Source organism: Nipponia nippon, unplaced genomic scaffold (genome assembly GCF_047370975.1).
Source record: "Nipponia nippon isolate SJK-2023a ecotype South Korea unplaced genomic scaffold, ASM4737097v1 scaffold_3, whole genome shotgun sequence".
NCBI classification, from domain to species: domain Eukaryota; kingdom Metazoa; phylum Chordata; class Aves; order Pelecaniformes; family Threskiornithidae; genus Nipponia; species Nipponia nippon.
In genome coordinates this window covers 29,567,774-29,584,340 of record NW_028262347.1, presented here as the reverse complement: position 1 = coordinate 29,584,340, position 16,567 = coordinate 29,567,774, and the positions used below count along the sequence as shown (strand labels likewise).

Here is a 16,567-nt window from a genome sequence, read left to right as displayed (position 1 = left end):
TACGTGCTTTTTCAGTGCCTGGCACAAAAATAAGTGAAAACATGGTGCTCTCACCAAGGTCTCTGGAATCCTGGAGTTGAGTTTCACTGTATAGTTTCATTACATCAGCTGCATTAGGAGTATGATAATTAAGCTAATTTGGTTAGAAAATTCTTTTAGACTATATTTGTATAAATATTTTCGGTAATAAATTGAAATTCTAAAAGGCAAGATTAAATAGTAATGAATCCCTGAGTTTAGATATTCTAGTTTCCTGAAACTGGGATGATCTCTGTTCCATTGGTAACCAGGAATATTCCATGATGTCAAGGACCATGAGTTCAAATCTTGTTTGAACTGCTTTGTGTGCTAACCGTCTGAACCTGCCTCTGAAGAAAGACTGTTAGTGAGTGTAGTACCACCCTGGGACTTGGCATGCCTTCCCTGAATACCTTGCTTTGCTCCAGACCTTCACAGCTATCTTGAGTGAATCATGTACAACTGGATATCAGGTTTTTTAACTTAGTGACATCTGGAAAAGGACATTCTGAAAGAAACTGTAAGATGAGAGCTTAGCACGCCACTTGCATCTATTTCAGATTTTTCGTACTTGCTATTGCAACAAAGAATTAATCTGCATGTTCAGTGTTGCAATTGTTCGCATTTTGCTTCTCCTACAGGGGTAGAAAATTTATTGAAAATATTTCCAGAATTTTTCAAATTCAAAATCTTAGGCAATATTTTAATGTATAAATTGCAAAATATGCTCAACTGGTGCCCGATACTAAATCCTATAGTGCAGATTTCAACAGGGTACAACAAACTAACTCACCATAATAGGAACCAGGCCCAATTGCTTCTATGTACACCACTGTTTCCAAAGTAAATACGTATTGTTTCCCTGTATGCCATCTGCAGTAACTGCTAAGGTATTATGAAATATTCAAATATACCTATATACTCCATAATATTGATATATCCATCTACATGGATTGATGGCTCAGAAGGGCAAGAAAAAGAAGTAGTTCCAGAAGCAGTTAATGCTGATGAGAGTAATTAGTGCTGAAACTATGTTTATAACAAGTTTTCTAAAGTTTCACCCTCTGGGAGGAAGCACAAACCTTTTTAACCTAATTCAGAGCAGTGCAAAACAAGACCATCCTGGTATGTGTTTCACTGTCATTGTCTTTACCCACTGGGTAATAAGAAAGGAAAATTCCTTTCTTCTGATTTAACTTCACCTTTTTCCAAGGGCTTGAGGCACTGGCCTGAAGGGTACAGTATGAATATGATGAAACCATAAAAAGAAGAAAAGATACAATATTAACTTTCACAATGTAGTAAATCAAAGGATATACAGCACTGTACAGGGAAACTCTAGACTTTACTGGCATCACATATAAATTTGTGTATGGCTGTATGTTAATATGTAGTAATATATTTGGAAAATGGTGTTTTTTCTTACATTACCCAATGGAGAAAACTGTAAAAAAGGTCAAATTCTTTGCTTTCTAGGTAGCACTGGAAATATGACTTGATTTCTATCACATATTTATACACGTATGTCTGAACGGTGTAACTTGTCCATACTAATACTAGATAGTTTCTTCACAGACAGTGTCAGTATTTTGGAGAACTGTGTGGTTTGATAGGAACTGTGTAGTAATTGTGTAGTAATTAAAATCTGGTAGGCCAACAAGAGATTTTTATTTTTTAAAGGATATTTTTTTCTGGAAATTTACTATGTTCTGTATGAAATAATGTCAGAAATGCAGTAATACTGACTTGTGCATTTATAATAGTTTGGCAGTATCATTTTATTGAATTCCAGTATGTCTGGAACTTAAGGCATATGGAGGAAAGTAACTGTTATTCTGCTTCCTCCATTATTTTGTTCCATAATTTTAAGTTAAATACAATCTATAAAAATGCTTTCTGTAAAGAAAGCCAAAATCTTTTTGGCCTTTTTAGCACTGGTCTCTATTTCTTGCAGTATGTGAAAGTGGAGAGGGAATGTTTTTGTAGTCCATGAGGAAATAGTAGTAAATTCTGAATGCTAGTTCTTCGGTATGTCATTTGGAGTTGATAGTTTTTTATGGCAGGACACGGTGTCTTTGCATTGACTGAAAACTGGGATTCAGTCATAAAAGTAGTGATAGAAATACATGAAAATAAAAATGCATTCATGAGTACATTTTTAATTAATGGAGAGAAAAATTCTGTTTGCTTTCTATCCTGTCTTTCAGTAGACGATTTAACTGTTTAGGAGTAAGTTTTAGAAAACTGAGTTAGAGTTGGAAAAACTGAAACCAAGACAAAAATCCATATTGGAAAAATGCAAAAGCGAGAAAAAATGTTCCATTTTTGGACCGATGGCTTAAATGGACACTTTTAGGGACTATTAGTGGTACAGATACATTTGGATTTTCTGAGTTAATTAAGCTTTGGGAAAAAAGCTCAGGAAGTTTTCTAAATATGAATATTTTCTGTGTTAGTGTTCTGAATTGTAGTTGTGGTATTAAGTATTGTTAAATTGATCTAGCTCTTCTGTCCTGTATTGACAATTTGTGGAAGAGTAGACACTGTGCTCATTACTGTTTCTTCCTGGTACTACAGAACTTTAAACAGCATGACTCATGTACACGTATTGTATATGCATGCATTTTGTATACCTACCAAATATTCAGTCTCTATATATATGTGTTTATTTTGCATAGGGCAAGCATAATCATATTGTTAGATTAGTACAAAAGTACATCTCATATAGTTATCTTGCAGCTTAACTGGAACTCTCAAGAGTTATGTAAGGACTCATTGCTGGTGATCATGTTGATGACCAACATATGAAACATTTGATGTACAAGTCATTCTGTCAGCTGGATAATGGATTGGCATTAACTTTGTCCATGAAGAAGGCTCTCTTCCACATGTCTGGTCAGAAGGCAAGTAAGTTTTGATACTGCTGTAGATGAAGGGGAGGAAGATATACAGCATGATGCTGAAAGGAAAAGATGGTATCTGCTTTCCAGGAAGTAATTGGATGGGGATTGATGGGCTTTGCCTTCAATCTGGTTTCCACCAGGAAGAATCTGAAACATAAACAGTACTTTACATTTTAATGGTATTGTATTAGAACAGAGACACTGTTTATTGTAGAATTTTGATTTATCTTTCCAGTGTTGTTGCGAATAGCTGTAAATTACTGATTTGGGGGAACCTGAACTACTTTGACAAAAAGTAGTTTACGTTGATAGAATCAAATTTGTGACCTGGAACTATGAGGTAGTATACTTTTGCTGTGATTATACAAAGTATCAAACTATGGATTTAAACTGGCCAGCTTTTCAATTCAGCTGAACATTAGGTACAGTCTTAATGGTCTGATTTGCTGGGAAGAGCACTATTACAATAATCTGCTTTTTACAGCCCATATCAAATATGAACTTGCATAACTTATTATAAAGTTTGTGCTTTGGGAGATATTTTCACGGCATCTAGGAGTGATCCCCCATATTTCTTGGAATTAGTCCTTAATGATACTGTCTTCATAAATGAGTTATTGCTCAAATACACTGATTGTCTTGTGGTTTCTAGCATAGTAATTTTTAAGGAAAAGCTAGCTGAAATCTAGCTAGTTGAAAAGCTAGTTGATGTTTTTTCAAGTAATTGTATGAAATGAGGAGAGATGGTGTGCATCTTAATAATTTTATGATTCTTTTTTCTATGTGACATGAATGAGAGAGGTGAGAACTCTTAATTTTTAACTGAACTGAATACAGGTTTCTAAATGTGGCTTGCTTGAGAACAGAGGACCATTACTGTAGTTGTCATGTAAAATAAAGTTGGAGTCTGAAGCTCCTTTTTAGCTGTCAGCTTTATTAAGGAGCTACTGGTGTGTTGAACTAGGCACACGCATTATATAAGCAGTGTATGGTAGTGTCTAGGGAGAATTTTCTCTCTCTTCACTGCTGCTTTATTAGGTCTCGCTCACTCATTCACTGTTGCCCTGTCTTACTCCAGCTTTCTGGCTGCAGCTCACAGCACAGGAGGTCTAATGTAGATTGACGCATTTGCCAGAGGACTGATTGAAACTTGTGTCTCATAGTTGCTAATGCTCACTCAACCATTTTATTGAAGATAAAGTAAATAAAATAGATTGCCATATGAGAATTCTCTGAAATCAAATGGAATAATTTGACAGGTTTAAGCCCATGAAAAAGCCAAAGCATTGAAACAGATGGGAATACTTTTTATGCACAATATACCAGGAAAAGGTGTCTGCTGGCTTGACGTTAAACTGTTAATGGCTTTTACCAAAACTATAATTGTTGAAAATATTATCATCATTTCCAGTGGAATTTCCATTGGTGTTTAAGTTGTTACGTCTCTCAAACAGAGGGATTTTTTTTTAATTTAAGACTAATGGATATACTGATTTTATTTTCTTATTGCTTCTGATTCTTTAAGAGACTGGTGATGGATAACCAGTCTCTTAAAATTTAATTAAAAAAAATAGCATGGTACTATTTCTAGAGTACATTGCAAGATCTTTGAGATTAACTGAGGGTGAGTTTATTATTTGAGAAAATAATTCTGTGAAATAATGTTAAATAGATTGTTACTTTTATAGGTTTTTAATAATCACTAAGTGACATAATTTTTAATATTACAAGTAAAGTTGCTAAAATAAGCCCTGACATTTCTAAAAGTATGTGTGATACAGTACACAAAAAAATGGAACTGCTAAAGCTATTGTGACAAACTGTTGAGAATTATGGTCAACAAACCCCAAATATTCTTCACAACACTTTTGTTTTATAAAGAATTGCTGTAGATGAGCACTGTAGTATGTCCGTGTTGTTTTTAGAAATAAGATAATAATAATAAGTGAGTTAAAATGCAACAGATAACATATACCTCTTATTCTTTTATCTGGATAACAATGAGTATTGGTCTTTTTAGTCACACTAGTGGGTTTCTTCTTACTAGTTGGACCACTTCTTCAAGAAAGCAGGACAGCTGTGTTTTAGTTTAGTACAATAAATTATGTCAAACTCACTTAGAGTTAATAAAGGAAATAAGTATAAAATAAGTTGAAAAGATATGAACAAAGTTTGCAGATGCAGCCTTGGTTTTCCATCTTGAAAACACAGTCATTTAAATAACAAATACATTAATTTTGCTCTTTTCTTCATACTGAAATGAAATATGCTTTTTTTTTTTGTTAGATATCAAGTCTATTTTATTTTTTAAAGTTAAGAAATTTATTATAACAGATTGTGCCGTTGGTACTTAATGATGGGATGTTTGTGAGATTTCACGAATATTGGGTTTGAAATAAATTATGAATGAGCTATTTTAAAATGACTTGCAGGACTGAGTTGACAGACTGGAAAAACATAGTAAGGATGGATTTCAAGATTAACTGTTAGCCAGAATACACAGCTAGTTGTGCTGATGTGTGCAGTGGCAGGGACAGTGCTGGTCGAAGTCATATTTCCGATAGGATTGTGAATAAATCTAAGAAATGTGAATGTTATTCTCACTTTTTTTCCATCCTGGTCATATTTTTAAGAGGAAAAATTATTCTATTGTACTTATAATACTGTCACCAGCTGTGCTCTGGAGAGGTCTTTTCTCTTGTCTGTTGTTGCCATGCTGATGACTGTGTGTGTCTGGCCAAACTCTTAATGCTTTCACAGCAGTTCCAGACTTAAGATTTCAACAGTTGAAATGCAAAATTTAGTGACTGATGCCAGCAAGATAGGGCCTCCCATTCTCCTGAAGGAAGTCACTTCTCATTCATTCTATGGTGCTGCACAGTAGGGTAAAAGCATCATCAACAGCTTTGTCTTTCTGTGGGAGGGACTAGAGGAAGACACAACTCTGCCACAAATCCCTGGTTTAACCCTTTCGTTTTCCTTTTCTGCTTTCTATGAAATGAAGTTCTTAGAAAGTGTTGTCTTTTGGAGGAGGCAAAAAAGAACATTAGTTTAATTAGATTTTAATTATATACATAGAATTGCCTTGTTTTGTTCCGTGGTAGGAGATCCAAGGCAAAGAATCACTGCTCATTTCTGTGTTGTGAAGTCTTTTCTCTCTCTCATAGGTTTTTCTAGTTAAATTGGAAAACCATTAAGCATTACCACAGTTTTTGGAAGGAAATGCTGAGACCTGTGAGTGCTCCAACATAGATTGATTTAGACAGAATAAAAGCTAATTTTATCAAGAGAAATAGAAACCTCAACAGTAGTTTACTTTGGACTTCTATAAAACTTAAGGAAACCAAATGTGGTTTCCTGTATTTCTCAGAACAACTTACTTGTGCTGTTTTTTTCAGCATGGTCTCTTATTTGACCGTATCTGAAGTAATTCTGAAAGGCTGATTTTCATGTTATTGTTTCCTGTGTTTTCCAGTAACACAATAAAAGAAATTATCTATATTTTTGGGATGCTTTCAAAGTTGCCTTATCCAGAAATCAGTCTGTGATAAATGTGATGAACTAGCTATTTAAAATCCTTATTTAAAAAAAAAAATGTAGGCAATAAAGAAAGCCATTCAGTACAAGTAACTGCATGTGGAAGAAATAACAGCAGATCTAATTCCTGAAAATAAATGGGATCTTGAAAATGGAATAGATGTTTATTTGATTGCTTTGAGAGTTAACCTCCCTAAAAAGCTGATTTTAAATGAGTTTCGTATTTGTAAGTGGTGCTTGTTAACTGTCTTGGGGAGTGATTTCTTCTCTCCTCTGGAAAATGCATTATGGGATCTAGCAAAGAAAGAGGTAATGATTTTTTTTTTTTGATGTGGGCACTGTCATCTAGGAACTGGACAAAGATCACTGTCCCTTAGGAACTAGGCCTCAGAATTTTTAATGTAGTCTGTAAAACAGCTATTTAGTGGTAAATGTTGTCACTTGCAGCCTACAGGAGATAGGTTTTTACTGGTGATATGACAGGGAAAACTGTGCTTAACCACATCACATTTTTTTTTACAAAATTCAGATGTTCACAGTTTAATTTTTGAAGGAACTTTTACTGTTTTTTTCTGAGCAAAATAGGTCATGTTTTGGTTCATATGTTGGTTCTGGTCCTACATCCAAACATATGCGTATAAATTCGAGTACCTATATGAAGATTCAGTAAATTGTGACAGATCCAGTGAAGGTTTTACAAAAGAAAATACCAGGCATATACTCTTAGGCTGCAAAGTTACAACTGCTTGCTGTAGTTTAAACAATATATAGTGGCTTCTCAGGAATTAGGTGTAGGACATGGTACATTAGCATGTACAAAATAGAAATTGAATTCTAAAATCTATATGCTTCAGTTAAGTATAGTTTTATAGGTAACTGCACTAATGGGAAGTGGACTGTAATTTTAATTCAGTGTAGTTACACTTGAGAGAGAAACTGAATTAAATTTTGGTTTAAGTTTGTTGAAATACATGTAGATGTTCCTGTGCTTCTGTAATTGAATTTGCAGCCTAGTATCGTTCTGTATTATTTTGGTGAAGTTAACTACTAAACATTTCAAATTAGAGCAGATGGATAGTGTGATATGACAAAGACTTGTGACCTCATGTCTTAAATGTTTTGCAACTAATTTGAAACTAGTATTTATTATCTGAATAGTACATGTACAATCAAGTTGGTGAATATTTAGCTTTCTTCCTTTTGAGATGAAAACTTTCTTACATGGCCACTTGCCATTAGTTTTTACTTTGTTTTCTGTTCGCTGTAAGATATATTTTCATGACATAATACAAATTCAGTTCCCTCTTTCTATGACTTAGTAAGGAATTAAAACAATAACACATACAAAATTTCTACTCAACCCAGTCAAAGGCTTTTACTTTATTTTCGGGTAGGTGTACTTTTTCTCAAATTTGATCATTACCACTCACTTTAAAAAAAAAAAAAAAGTTAAAGATTTTGTAATCTTTGCATCATCATCTTATCAGAACTCCTAAACTGGATTTTTGCCTTAGACCAGTTTCTCTCTACTGGTTAAGTGGACTAAAGGAATGACAGCATTATTATTTATTTTATTTTTACAAATAAGGGTGATATGTTGGACTGAATTACTGAAATGAATGGAAAAACATTTAAAAGTTTCTCTTACGACAGAATTATGACATTTGCCTTTTTGATCAATAGTGTTATAAGGAATGTGGAAGGTAAGCATGCCCATTTGTAAATCTTTCTTCTTCACTGCAGAAGTATTTGACTTATCTTTATCAATAATCCTTTTATTAACTAAAGCACATAATTATTTAATGAACAGGTACTGCAGTTCTAGGTATCTTTGCCGTCTCTCAGAAATTCATTATTGCCCCTACACCAGAACTTGTGTTTGCTTCCTTTCGTCTTTCTCTTCTTCAACCCATCACTTTCAAAAAGGAAAATGGAAATGAATGTGGAAAGGATCCCCAGCTGATGCAGTGGAAAATCCGTAACACTTTAAATGGTGCTCCTTGGCTTTGTAGAAAAGTTACTTAGGAGTGCTGGTATGGTTGTTTTGCCAGCCCTTGAGTAGCAGCAGGCAGCTCTGGCATTGGGAAGGTAACAAACTGCGGGGGAAGGAGGGAGAGAGCAGGAGCATCCTTAACTACTGCAGCTGTTTGCTAAGTGAGCATATGTTGAAGCCCTTGAGCCTCCACAGAACATCTTTTCACAGGTCAGTGCTTAAATCACATGCATAATACTCTCCTAAAATAAGTTCGATCTGAGCACCTGTTTATTTGCTTTTCTAAGGGAAGTTGTTCTGTTGTGGAAGTCCCACAGTTATTTACTTTCCATTATAAAAGCTAATGGAATACTCCAGTTAGTTACAGTAAAGTAAAATTTTTTCCCTAAAATTTTGCATGTTGAACTTTTAGAAAAATGAGTATTTGCTCTTTCTCTGTCTTTTGAAGATTTGCTGAATGCTCTACTTTTGGACTATATAAGAAATGGAGATCTGAGGAAGTATTAATGTTACTACAATCTTATAATTTATATTCTTCTAATTTTGCAATTCAGAAATATTTTTAGTTCAAGGTATTTTAAATTTATTTGATTTATTAGGCCTGAAAAAAAGCTATATAGTGGATTGATTGAATATATTTGATAGGACAGTGTTTTGAAGTTATTACATTACGAACTTGAATACCCTGTCCAATACTTAAAAGATCCCAGAAGACAGAGCATGTGATTTAATTACCTCTTTTTCATTTTGCGAACTTGACCTCTGTTCCCAGCCTCGAGACAAAGAAAGACAAAGTACTGTGAACAACTGGCAGTTGATATTAAGAAGGTATCTCCCACATCTCTCTCACGTCCCATAGTAACAGCCAGTCCTCAGCATGGATGTGGGACTTCCCCAGAAAAATTCTGTCCTTCGGCTGGCAAATTAATCTGCTGCCTTACTTCTTTCGATGCTTTGTAAAAATCCTCTCTGTTTCAGCTTCTGCTCCAGAAACCTCTTTTCTGGGTTAGCTCTAGCTGTGCAGAAGCACCTAGGGCAACACAGGGATACTGGCCTCAATAGAGTATGGATGGTTTTTCAGAGTGGCCAGTTTGCTCTTCTACAAGACAGAACTGTAATATACATGTAGGCTGTTACTGGTTGTGTTGTTTAGTTATTTCAGATTTTGATTGTGTGTTTGTGCGATTGTATGTTTGTGAAAGTTGACTGAATCTGTCCTAATTTGTTTTTGAGAAAGATGTTGGATGTTTTCTTCACAAGCTAATAAAGATTTCTTCATTTTCTAGGAAAATAACTAGAGGAAAATCCTAAGACGTTCTTTAATATTTGGGATCTGAGTCTCTTTGGGCAGTGAAGGCTGATGATAGTTTGCATGAAGATGGAGGGATTTATTCTTTCTGACAATGAAAGACTTGATTCATGACAACCCATAAGGTTATGCTGAAGTCATATGGGAATAGATACTGTCTTTTCTAGGAACCCCATGTTTGACAGAGGTGTTGGGGAGAAACTTTTAGCCATTGAGACAAGTGATTTTCCCAGTATTGGCAGTCTGTATTACAAACCATCTTTGCTGCATCTTTTTATTGCCTTTGCAGCTGCCAAATTTACAGACAAAATACAAAACCTTTCATGAAATTACAGTTGTAGGTGACTTCTTTATTAAATATTTTGGATTTGTTTCTAGTGCCAAAGATTTAAGTTACTACTATATGTTAATAGAGAAAATGTCCAAATTAATGTCTAAGATGATGAAGTGTCTTCAGACTGTTGAAATGGCCTGTATTCATCCTCGAATGAAAAATCAGATTCCTAAAACTATACAGGAAGTTATCAAGGAGGTTTATTTTAATTGCTTGGTGCTTTGGTACATTTTAGATTTGCTCTGTGCGCTGTTCGTTTCCCTTAATCCAATAACATTGCTAGTTATTTGCACTGTACTGATGAGTGGCTACTTCTCTGAAAGCTTAACAATTAAGATTATAATAGGACTGTAGGATGAAAGAACAATTTCTCTGTGTATTCAAACTGTGTAATAATATAGGAATGAAAAGTATGTTGTTTAATTATTTGGTTTTGCCCTGTAGTAGTATAGTTACTGTTAAATATGACTTTTGTATTGCTAATATAAGAAAAGAATTAAAAACAACAAAAAAACAGGTTTGATCTCATGTGACCTCTCTGACGTGCAGTCAGTTAAAAGGTTTGTAAGACGTTTAATTACCAAACGGTATGATCATTATTCATCTCATCATTTGATATATAACGTCAAGTGAATTGCCTCCCTGGAGTGCACTGTGTTTCACAGATCAATAGGTTTAGTAAGAGCTTGAAGGAGAGCTTTATACATTCATAGAAAAGAAGGAAAAGTATACCCTTCTTGTAAAATGGCTTATGTAGTTATTCTGTGAGCTTTGCACAGTTTTTGTTTTATTTACATCTCAGGAATACAAAATCCTGTAACATAAAGGCATTTATTAAAAAATTTTAAACTCTTTATTGAAATTAAAAAAATATTGCTTCTATCTTACTCTATGTATTAAAGTAGCTTTAAAAGTCTGTCCTGAACAGCTTCATTCAAATCTATTAAAATAATTATACTTATTACAACATTTTTTGCTTTGACATAGCACAACAAACATAGTATGACAAAAGGTTGTCTAAATACAGTACACATGGTTGCTTAAACTATTCATATTTTGGTTTTCTGGATTTTTAAGTAGGTATTGTTAGTTTTAACTGATTTGGGTTGTTTTTTATTTTTGTTTGGTTTTTTTTTTTCATTCATTGCGTCAAGGTTATTTATGCACACTTCGAGAGAAAACGAAAAAGCTGGTCCCTAATTGACTAATTTAATACCTATGCATTTATAAAAGTTTTTTATGAATTTTTAAAATTAATTGCATAAAGAATAATTACGTATAGGATACTTCATGTTTACTTAGGCTTTTCTGGGTGTATTATATTACTCTTATCCAATATAGATGAGCCATCATATAACACCAGCTATTTGAGCATGCCTATTTGATCTCTTACTCTTAATGGAAGTGTTTTCCAAATTACTGAAAGAGACTTCTAGGAGAGTTCAGGCGCTACTATTTGTTGCTCTTTTTTTCTGTAAGTTTTAGCTGCCCGATTTGCTATCTTGACTCACCAGCTTTCTGCTTAAGAAGTAGGAAAATAAAAATGTGTTTCTTCTTTAACTCTTGTATTAATGAGGGTAAGCTTTTTAGCTTAAATTTATGCCTTGTTGTTGGTCCTTGCATCAGTCAGGCACTGAGGAGACTGTAGTTCAGCTAAGCAAATCCTCCTGGCTGTGGGACAGAAGCAACATTTACTTGAAAATTCTACTTCCTTATTCATCTGTCACTTATAACCCATCATCTACTCAAAGATTAATTTGAATTGTGAACAATATCTAAGCTTCCTTAATCCCTTGCTCTTGTCCTTTTTCTTGAGCTGCTGTACTGTGACGGAAAGGCCGTAATTCTGAAGCTTCTTATTCCTCAGGCCTACCTAAAGTAACTCCCATCGGGAGCCGCTTGATGTTTTAGCAAGGAAATTTTTACCTGTTTTTGAGATCAACCTGGAAAAATTGTCAGGAGGCTTTCACACTCTTAGATGTTCACTGTGTGGAATTCTTGTAAATGTAAAATCTAATTTGTCTGGGCTCTTTGCACCAGCATTGTTCAAGGTCAGATGAAGTTGTGTGAAGTACAGGAAGTGTTTCTGAGATTTCATTCTTTTCTTTGTACTCACAGCATTTTTCACCAAATTAGCAAATCAAATAATACCAATTTAATGAATAATTAAGATAGCTGGGAAATATACCACGTTCTTCTTTTTGCATATTTTGTGAATGACCCCTGCTGCCACTCTTGCTTTACCACTTCCTTCAGTCTTTTTCAGGAAAAATACTAATTTAGTAGTTTCCCCTCTCCTAATGATCCAAATACTGTTTATTCAGACCTTCTCCGTAAGGGGCTAGAATTTAAAAAGAAATGCAGGAAGTCTGCAGGTTTTTCTGCTGAAGTTGAACATCCAAAGACCTTATTGTCAATGGGAACACTTAAGCATGATTAGAATAATTAATGTTGGAGTACTGTAGAAGCATCAACTGTTTTGGTCATACCTTCATCTATGGCTTGACTTCACAAAGTCTGAGCCATCAGGACTCGATCTGGAAATATGTACATTTAATTTTAATACTGTGAATAGATCTTTGGCTGAATTGTGATATATACTTAGCATCTTTTAGGACTGTATGTATCAATAGTCATCTCTTCCAACATGTTCTTAAAGTTAGAGCAGTATTCATTTGTTGGCATTTTACATTTATTCGCCTATACATTTTTTGCTTAACAGTAAATAGCTTAATGTAATGTGTATTTGAATTGCGAAGTCCATTTTGGATGAAAAATAATAGAACTGTTTAATTTTGGCATCATCTCTGTCATCATTTGGTAGGTGCTGTAGATGCTAGGGTAAAGGGTTGATCAGTGACAAAGTACAGCAATGCTCTTGAATACTGTGTTCTGGGCCCCACAATTTAAGAAAGATGTGAAGGTCCTTGAATGCATCCAGAGGAGGGCAACAAAGCTCCTGAAAGGGCTGGAAGGCATGTCCTGTGAGGAGTGGCTAAGGACACGTGCTTGTCTAGTTTGGAGAAAAGGAGACTGAGGGGCGACCTCATGGCTCTCTGCAGCTTCCTTAGGAGGGGAAGTGGGGAGGGACATACTGATCTCTTCTCTCTGGTATTCAGTGATAGGACGTGTGGGAATGGTTCAAAGCTGTGCCAGGGGAGGTTTAGACTGGACATTAGGAAGCATTTCATTACCAAGAAGGTGGTCAAACACTGGAACAGCCTTCCTAGAGAGGTGGTCGATGCCCCAAGCCTGTCAGTGTTTGAGGCATTTGGACAATGCCCTTAGTAACATGCTTTAGCTTTTCGGCAGCCCTGAGTTGGTCAGGCAGTTGGACTAGATGATCATTCTAGATGCCTTCCAACTGAAAATATTCTGTTCTGTTCTGTTCTATTCTATTCTATTCAAGAAGACTGTGACTGCAGTCACAAATAACATGTTTACACAGTACTTCTGTGAAGAGATTGTATGGGTATGAGTAAGGGAAGTGAGCTCCTTCTTTTTAGACAATATTCCTGAAAGGTTCTGTGGTGAGAAGCTTACAAGGTTCCTAAAGCACCGCTATCTTTGTCCTGCCATCCCTTAGCGACAGGGAAGCAAAGGCAGGACCAAAAGGCAGGGGCCCTTATGCTCTGGGACTGTCCTGTCCCCTTCTAGATACTGGAACTGAAAAGGTCCCCTAGACTTTCCCTAGGGGCAAGAATGGTGTGATTTGTAATATACCCTTTAGGCCTGTTATGAACTAAAAGAATCAATAAGGAATATATTAAAAAGGTCAACTTTTGGGGGACATAGTGTCCAGAAACCTCTGCCAAACACGATTGCAAGTTTATTCTGTATGATGCCATTCTGTGCTGAGAAGCAGAGTTCAGGAAACCACATGTATTTATTAAGACAAATTGCAGTGTCGCCATCATTAATCTGGAGTATTACACATTGATACCTACTTTTTGTAGCTGTTTGAAGCACCAAGTAATGGAGTTTGCAATATGTGATTTGCATAATTGGAGTCAAGGGCAATGAAGGTCCCTGCATAATAAACATTTAGAACCCCATTCCTTCACATTTCAATGAGAAAAGAATCTTGAGAGACCTAAAATTCTTGAACAAGTTCCTTCAGAAATAAAGGTCAGGACAGATACAGTAAAATCATTATATTTTGTATCTAGAAACATAAAAGCTCCCATAAAAAGGGAGTTAACGGAGCCAACGTTCTACAAAAAGGGTAGTTGTACACTTTCAAAACTCATGAAGTAAGAAGTCTTGATTGTTTCCCCTTCAGAACATTCATGTGCATTCATTGACAGCCGTAGATAATATGTACCACAATAAGAGATGTAGATGAAGCTTGCACAGTAAGTAAACATTGCAATTAAGTCTGCTCAGTTTTTGCTTTGGTGGAAGAAAGGATAACAGACTCTAGAACCATTGATCTTCTCCAAATTGTATCCACATTGAATAGCTTGTTCATCCTTTGTTTTGCTCTTTGGTTAAAAACTGCTTTTGGAAATTCCATAGCTATAGATCTGTGACTTTTCCTGTAATTTTTACTGTGTCACACCTGGAAACTGTCGTCTTAAGTACACATGTTGTACAGGTATAGTGAAGATGTTATGTTTTGAGTCTGTCCCTCCTTCTTCTGCAAATATTTGTGTGCTGGTATCTAAGAGAAAATTTACTACAGAAAGTATTTATAAGAAAATTAATTTACTTTTAATAATCTGTTCAATTTCAAAGCATTTTTTTGTTGAAAAAGCTCTGGGAGTGTCTCGGATTAGCTGGAAGTGCAATGTATGATCATTCCTAGCATGATGGGACTAAACTGTAAGTAAGATTTTAGGCAGATTCTCCTAATATTCTTATTTCAAAAACCAAGTCAAGAAACAAAAAACAACACCCCCCTGCAAAAAAAACAAAACAAAAAAACCCCACACAAACAAAAAAAAAACCCACAAACAAAACCCCCAAACAACAAAACCCAAACAAATCCCCAAAAACCAAAATCCCTGCTCTGGACATTAGGATCACAGAGATATGCCTATGCAAAGTTGTCTGTTGTAAATCGTTTTGCACTTGGGAGAACAGTCATAGTATGTGTACACCTGCCAGAGGTAGCTTTAATCTCACTGTTTTGGAAAGCACTAAGTGCGTAGTAGCTATAGTACAACCCTTACTAGGGTTCTGTAAATCCATCTGTGACAGTGAGTGCGCTTACCTGCTGAAACACGTTACTGTGTTTTATAGGTATCTATACAACTGGATTAACTCACGATTTGATATACTTGTACGTTCTGAAGATGTATCCTGATTTTGCAGAAAGCCTTAAGCAATATCTCTGAAATTTGGCATCCTTCATTCATATCATACCAGAGATATTATTGGAGACCTAGTTTGTTATCTCCTTTTATATTTATTGTGATTACCTGAATAGCCCAGGAGCACTTCTTAAGAAAAATGTTCTCTATCTTGTATTATCAGTGACAGTCTCTACAGGTACTGGTATACTGTATATCTTAACCCATAAAAGGGGACTGCAGTGCTATGAGTCAGCTTTGAACTACTTTTTTTGTGTACAGAAACCCCCTAAAGATCAACAGCTTTTATTATTACACTGCTTGTCCAACTGTGAGAGAAAGCAGAAGGGATTGTTCTATTATGAAAACCTTCTTGCCATGGCTGCTCATTTTGTATTCTCATCTATGGGATGTGGAACCCATCCATTTGGAAACACAGGTTTATTGAAGTAATTTGTGGAATTATGTTTTCTTGTTTGTTGAACAATTAGATAAAAATCTGCAAGATAATAATTTTGTTTCTTTTTTTTTTTTTTTTCCTTTTTTCCCCCCATAATGTTTTTCTTCAGCCAAATGAAACAAACAAACAAACAAAGCAGAAAAATTCTGGCAATTAGAATAAACTGTACGTGATGGAAAAGTTATGGAAATGAGATTACAGATTTTCTGATCCATTTAAACAAGAATTGCCATCTGGAATTTCCAGTTATTTGAATTTGATACACTAATCTTCTGAGGTTCCCACCGGGGGCTACGCACCAATTCTCAGTTCCCATCCCATCACTTTGAAAGTGTGTGTGTGTGAGTTTGCAGAATATTTTTCTTTTAAAATGTAGTGCTTAATCAGTGCTTGTAATTAGTATTTTAGAGCCTGATTTATTAAAATACCATTGTGAGGTACAGTGTTCCTCTCAGGTAGAAGTTATGTGTGTCAATCTGTTGCAACCATTTGGTGTAAAAAGTTCATTTTTTCTGTCCTGGAGCAAGTATTTCTGTCCCAAAATGTCAATAATTTTTAATTGGAAACACATAAAATGGAGAAGATATTGTAAATAGTCAGATCTTGGAGACACCTTCTTGTAAATGAAATATTTTTTTTAATAAGCATTGTGTAAGTGTGTGAATATATATATATAAAAAGTAACTAAAATAATAATGCCAGATACTAAAAATGCTTTT

General features: G+C 35.1%; 1 protein-coding gene across 10 annotated transcripts in view; it reads left to right on the top strand.

Moving 5' to 3' along the window:
- The window catches only part of FOXP2 (forkhead box P2), a 440,831-nt gene that overhangs the window by 136,549 nt on the left and 287,715 nt on the right, over positions 1-16,567 (top strand). The window lies entirely within an intron of this gene.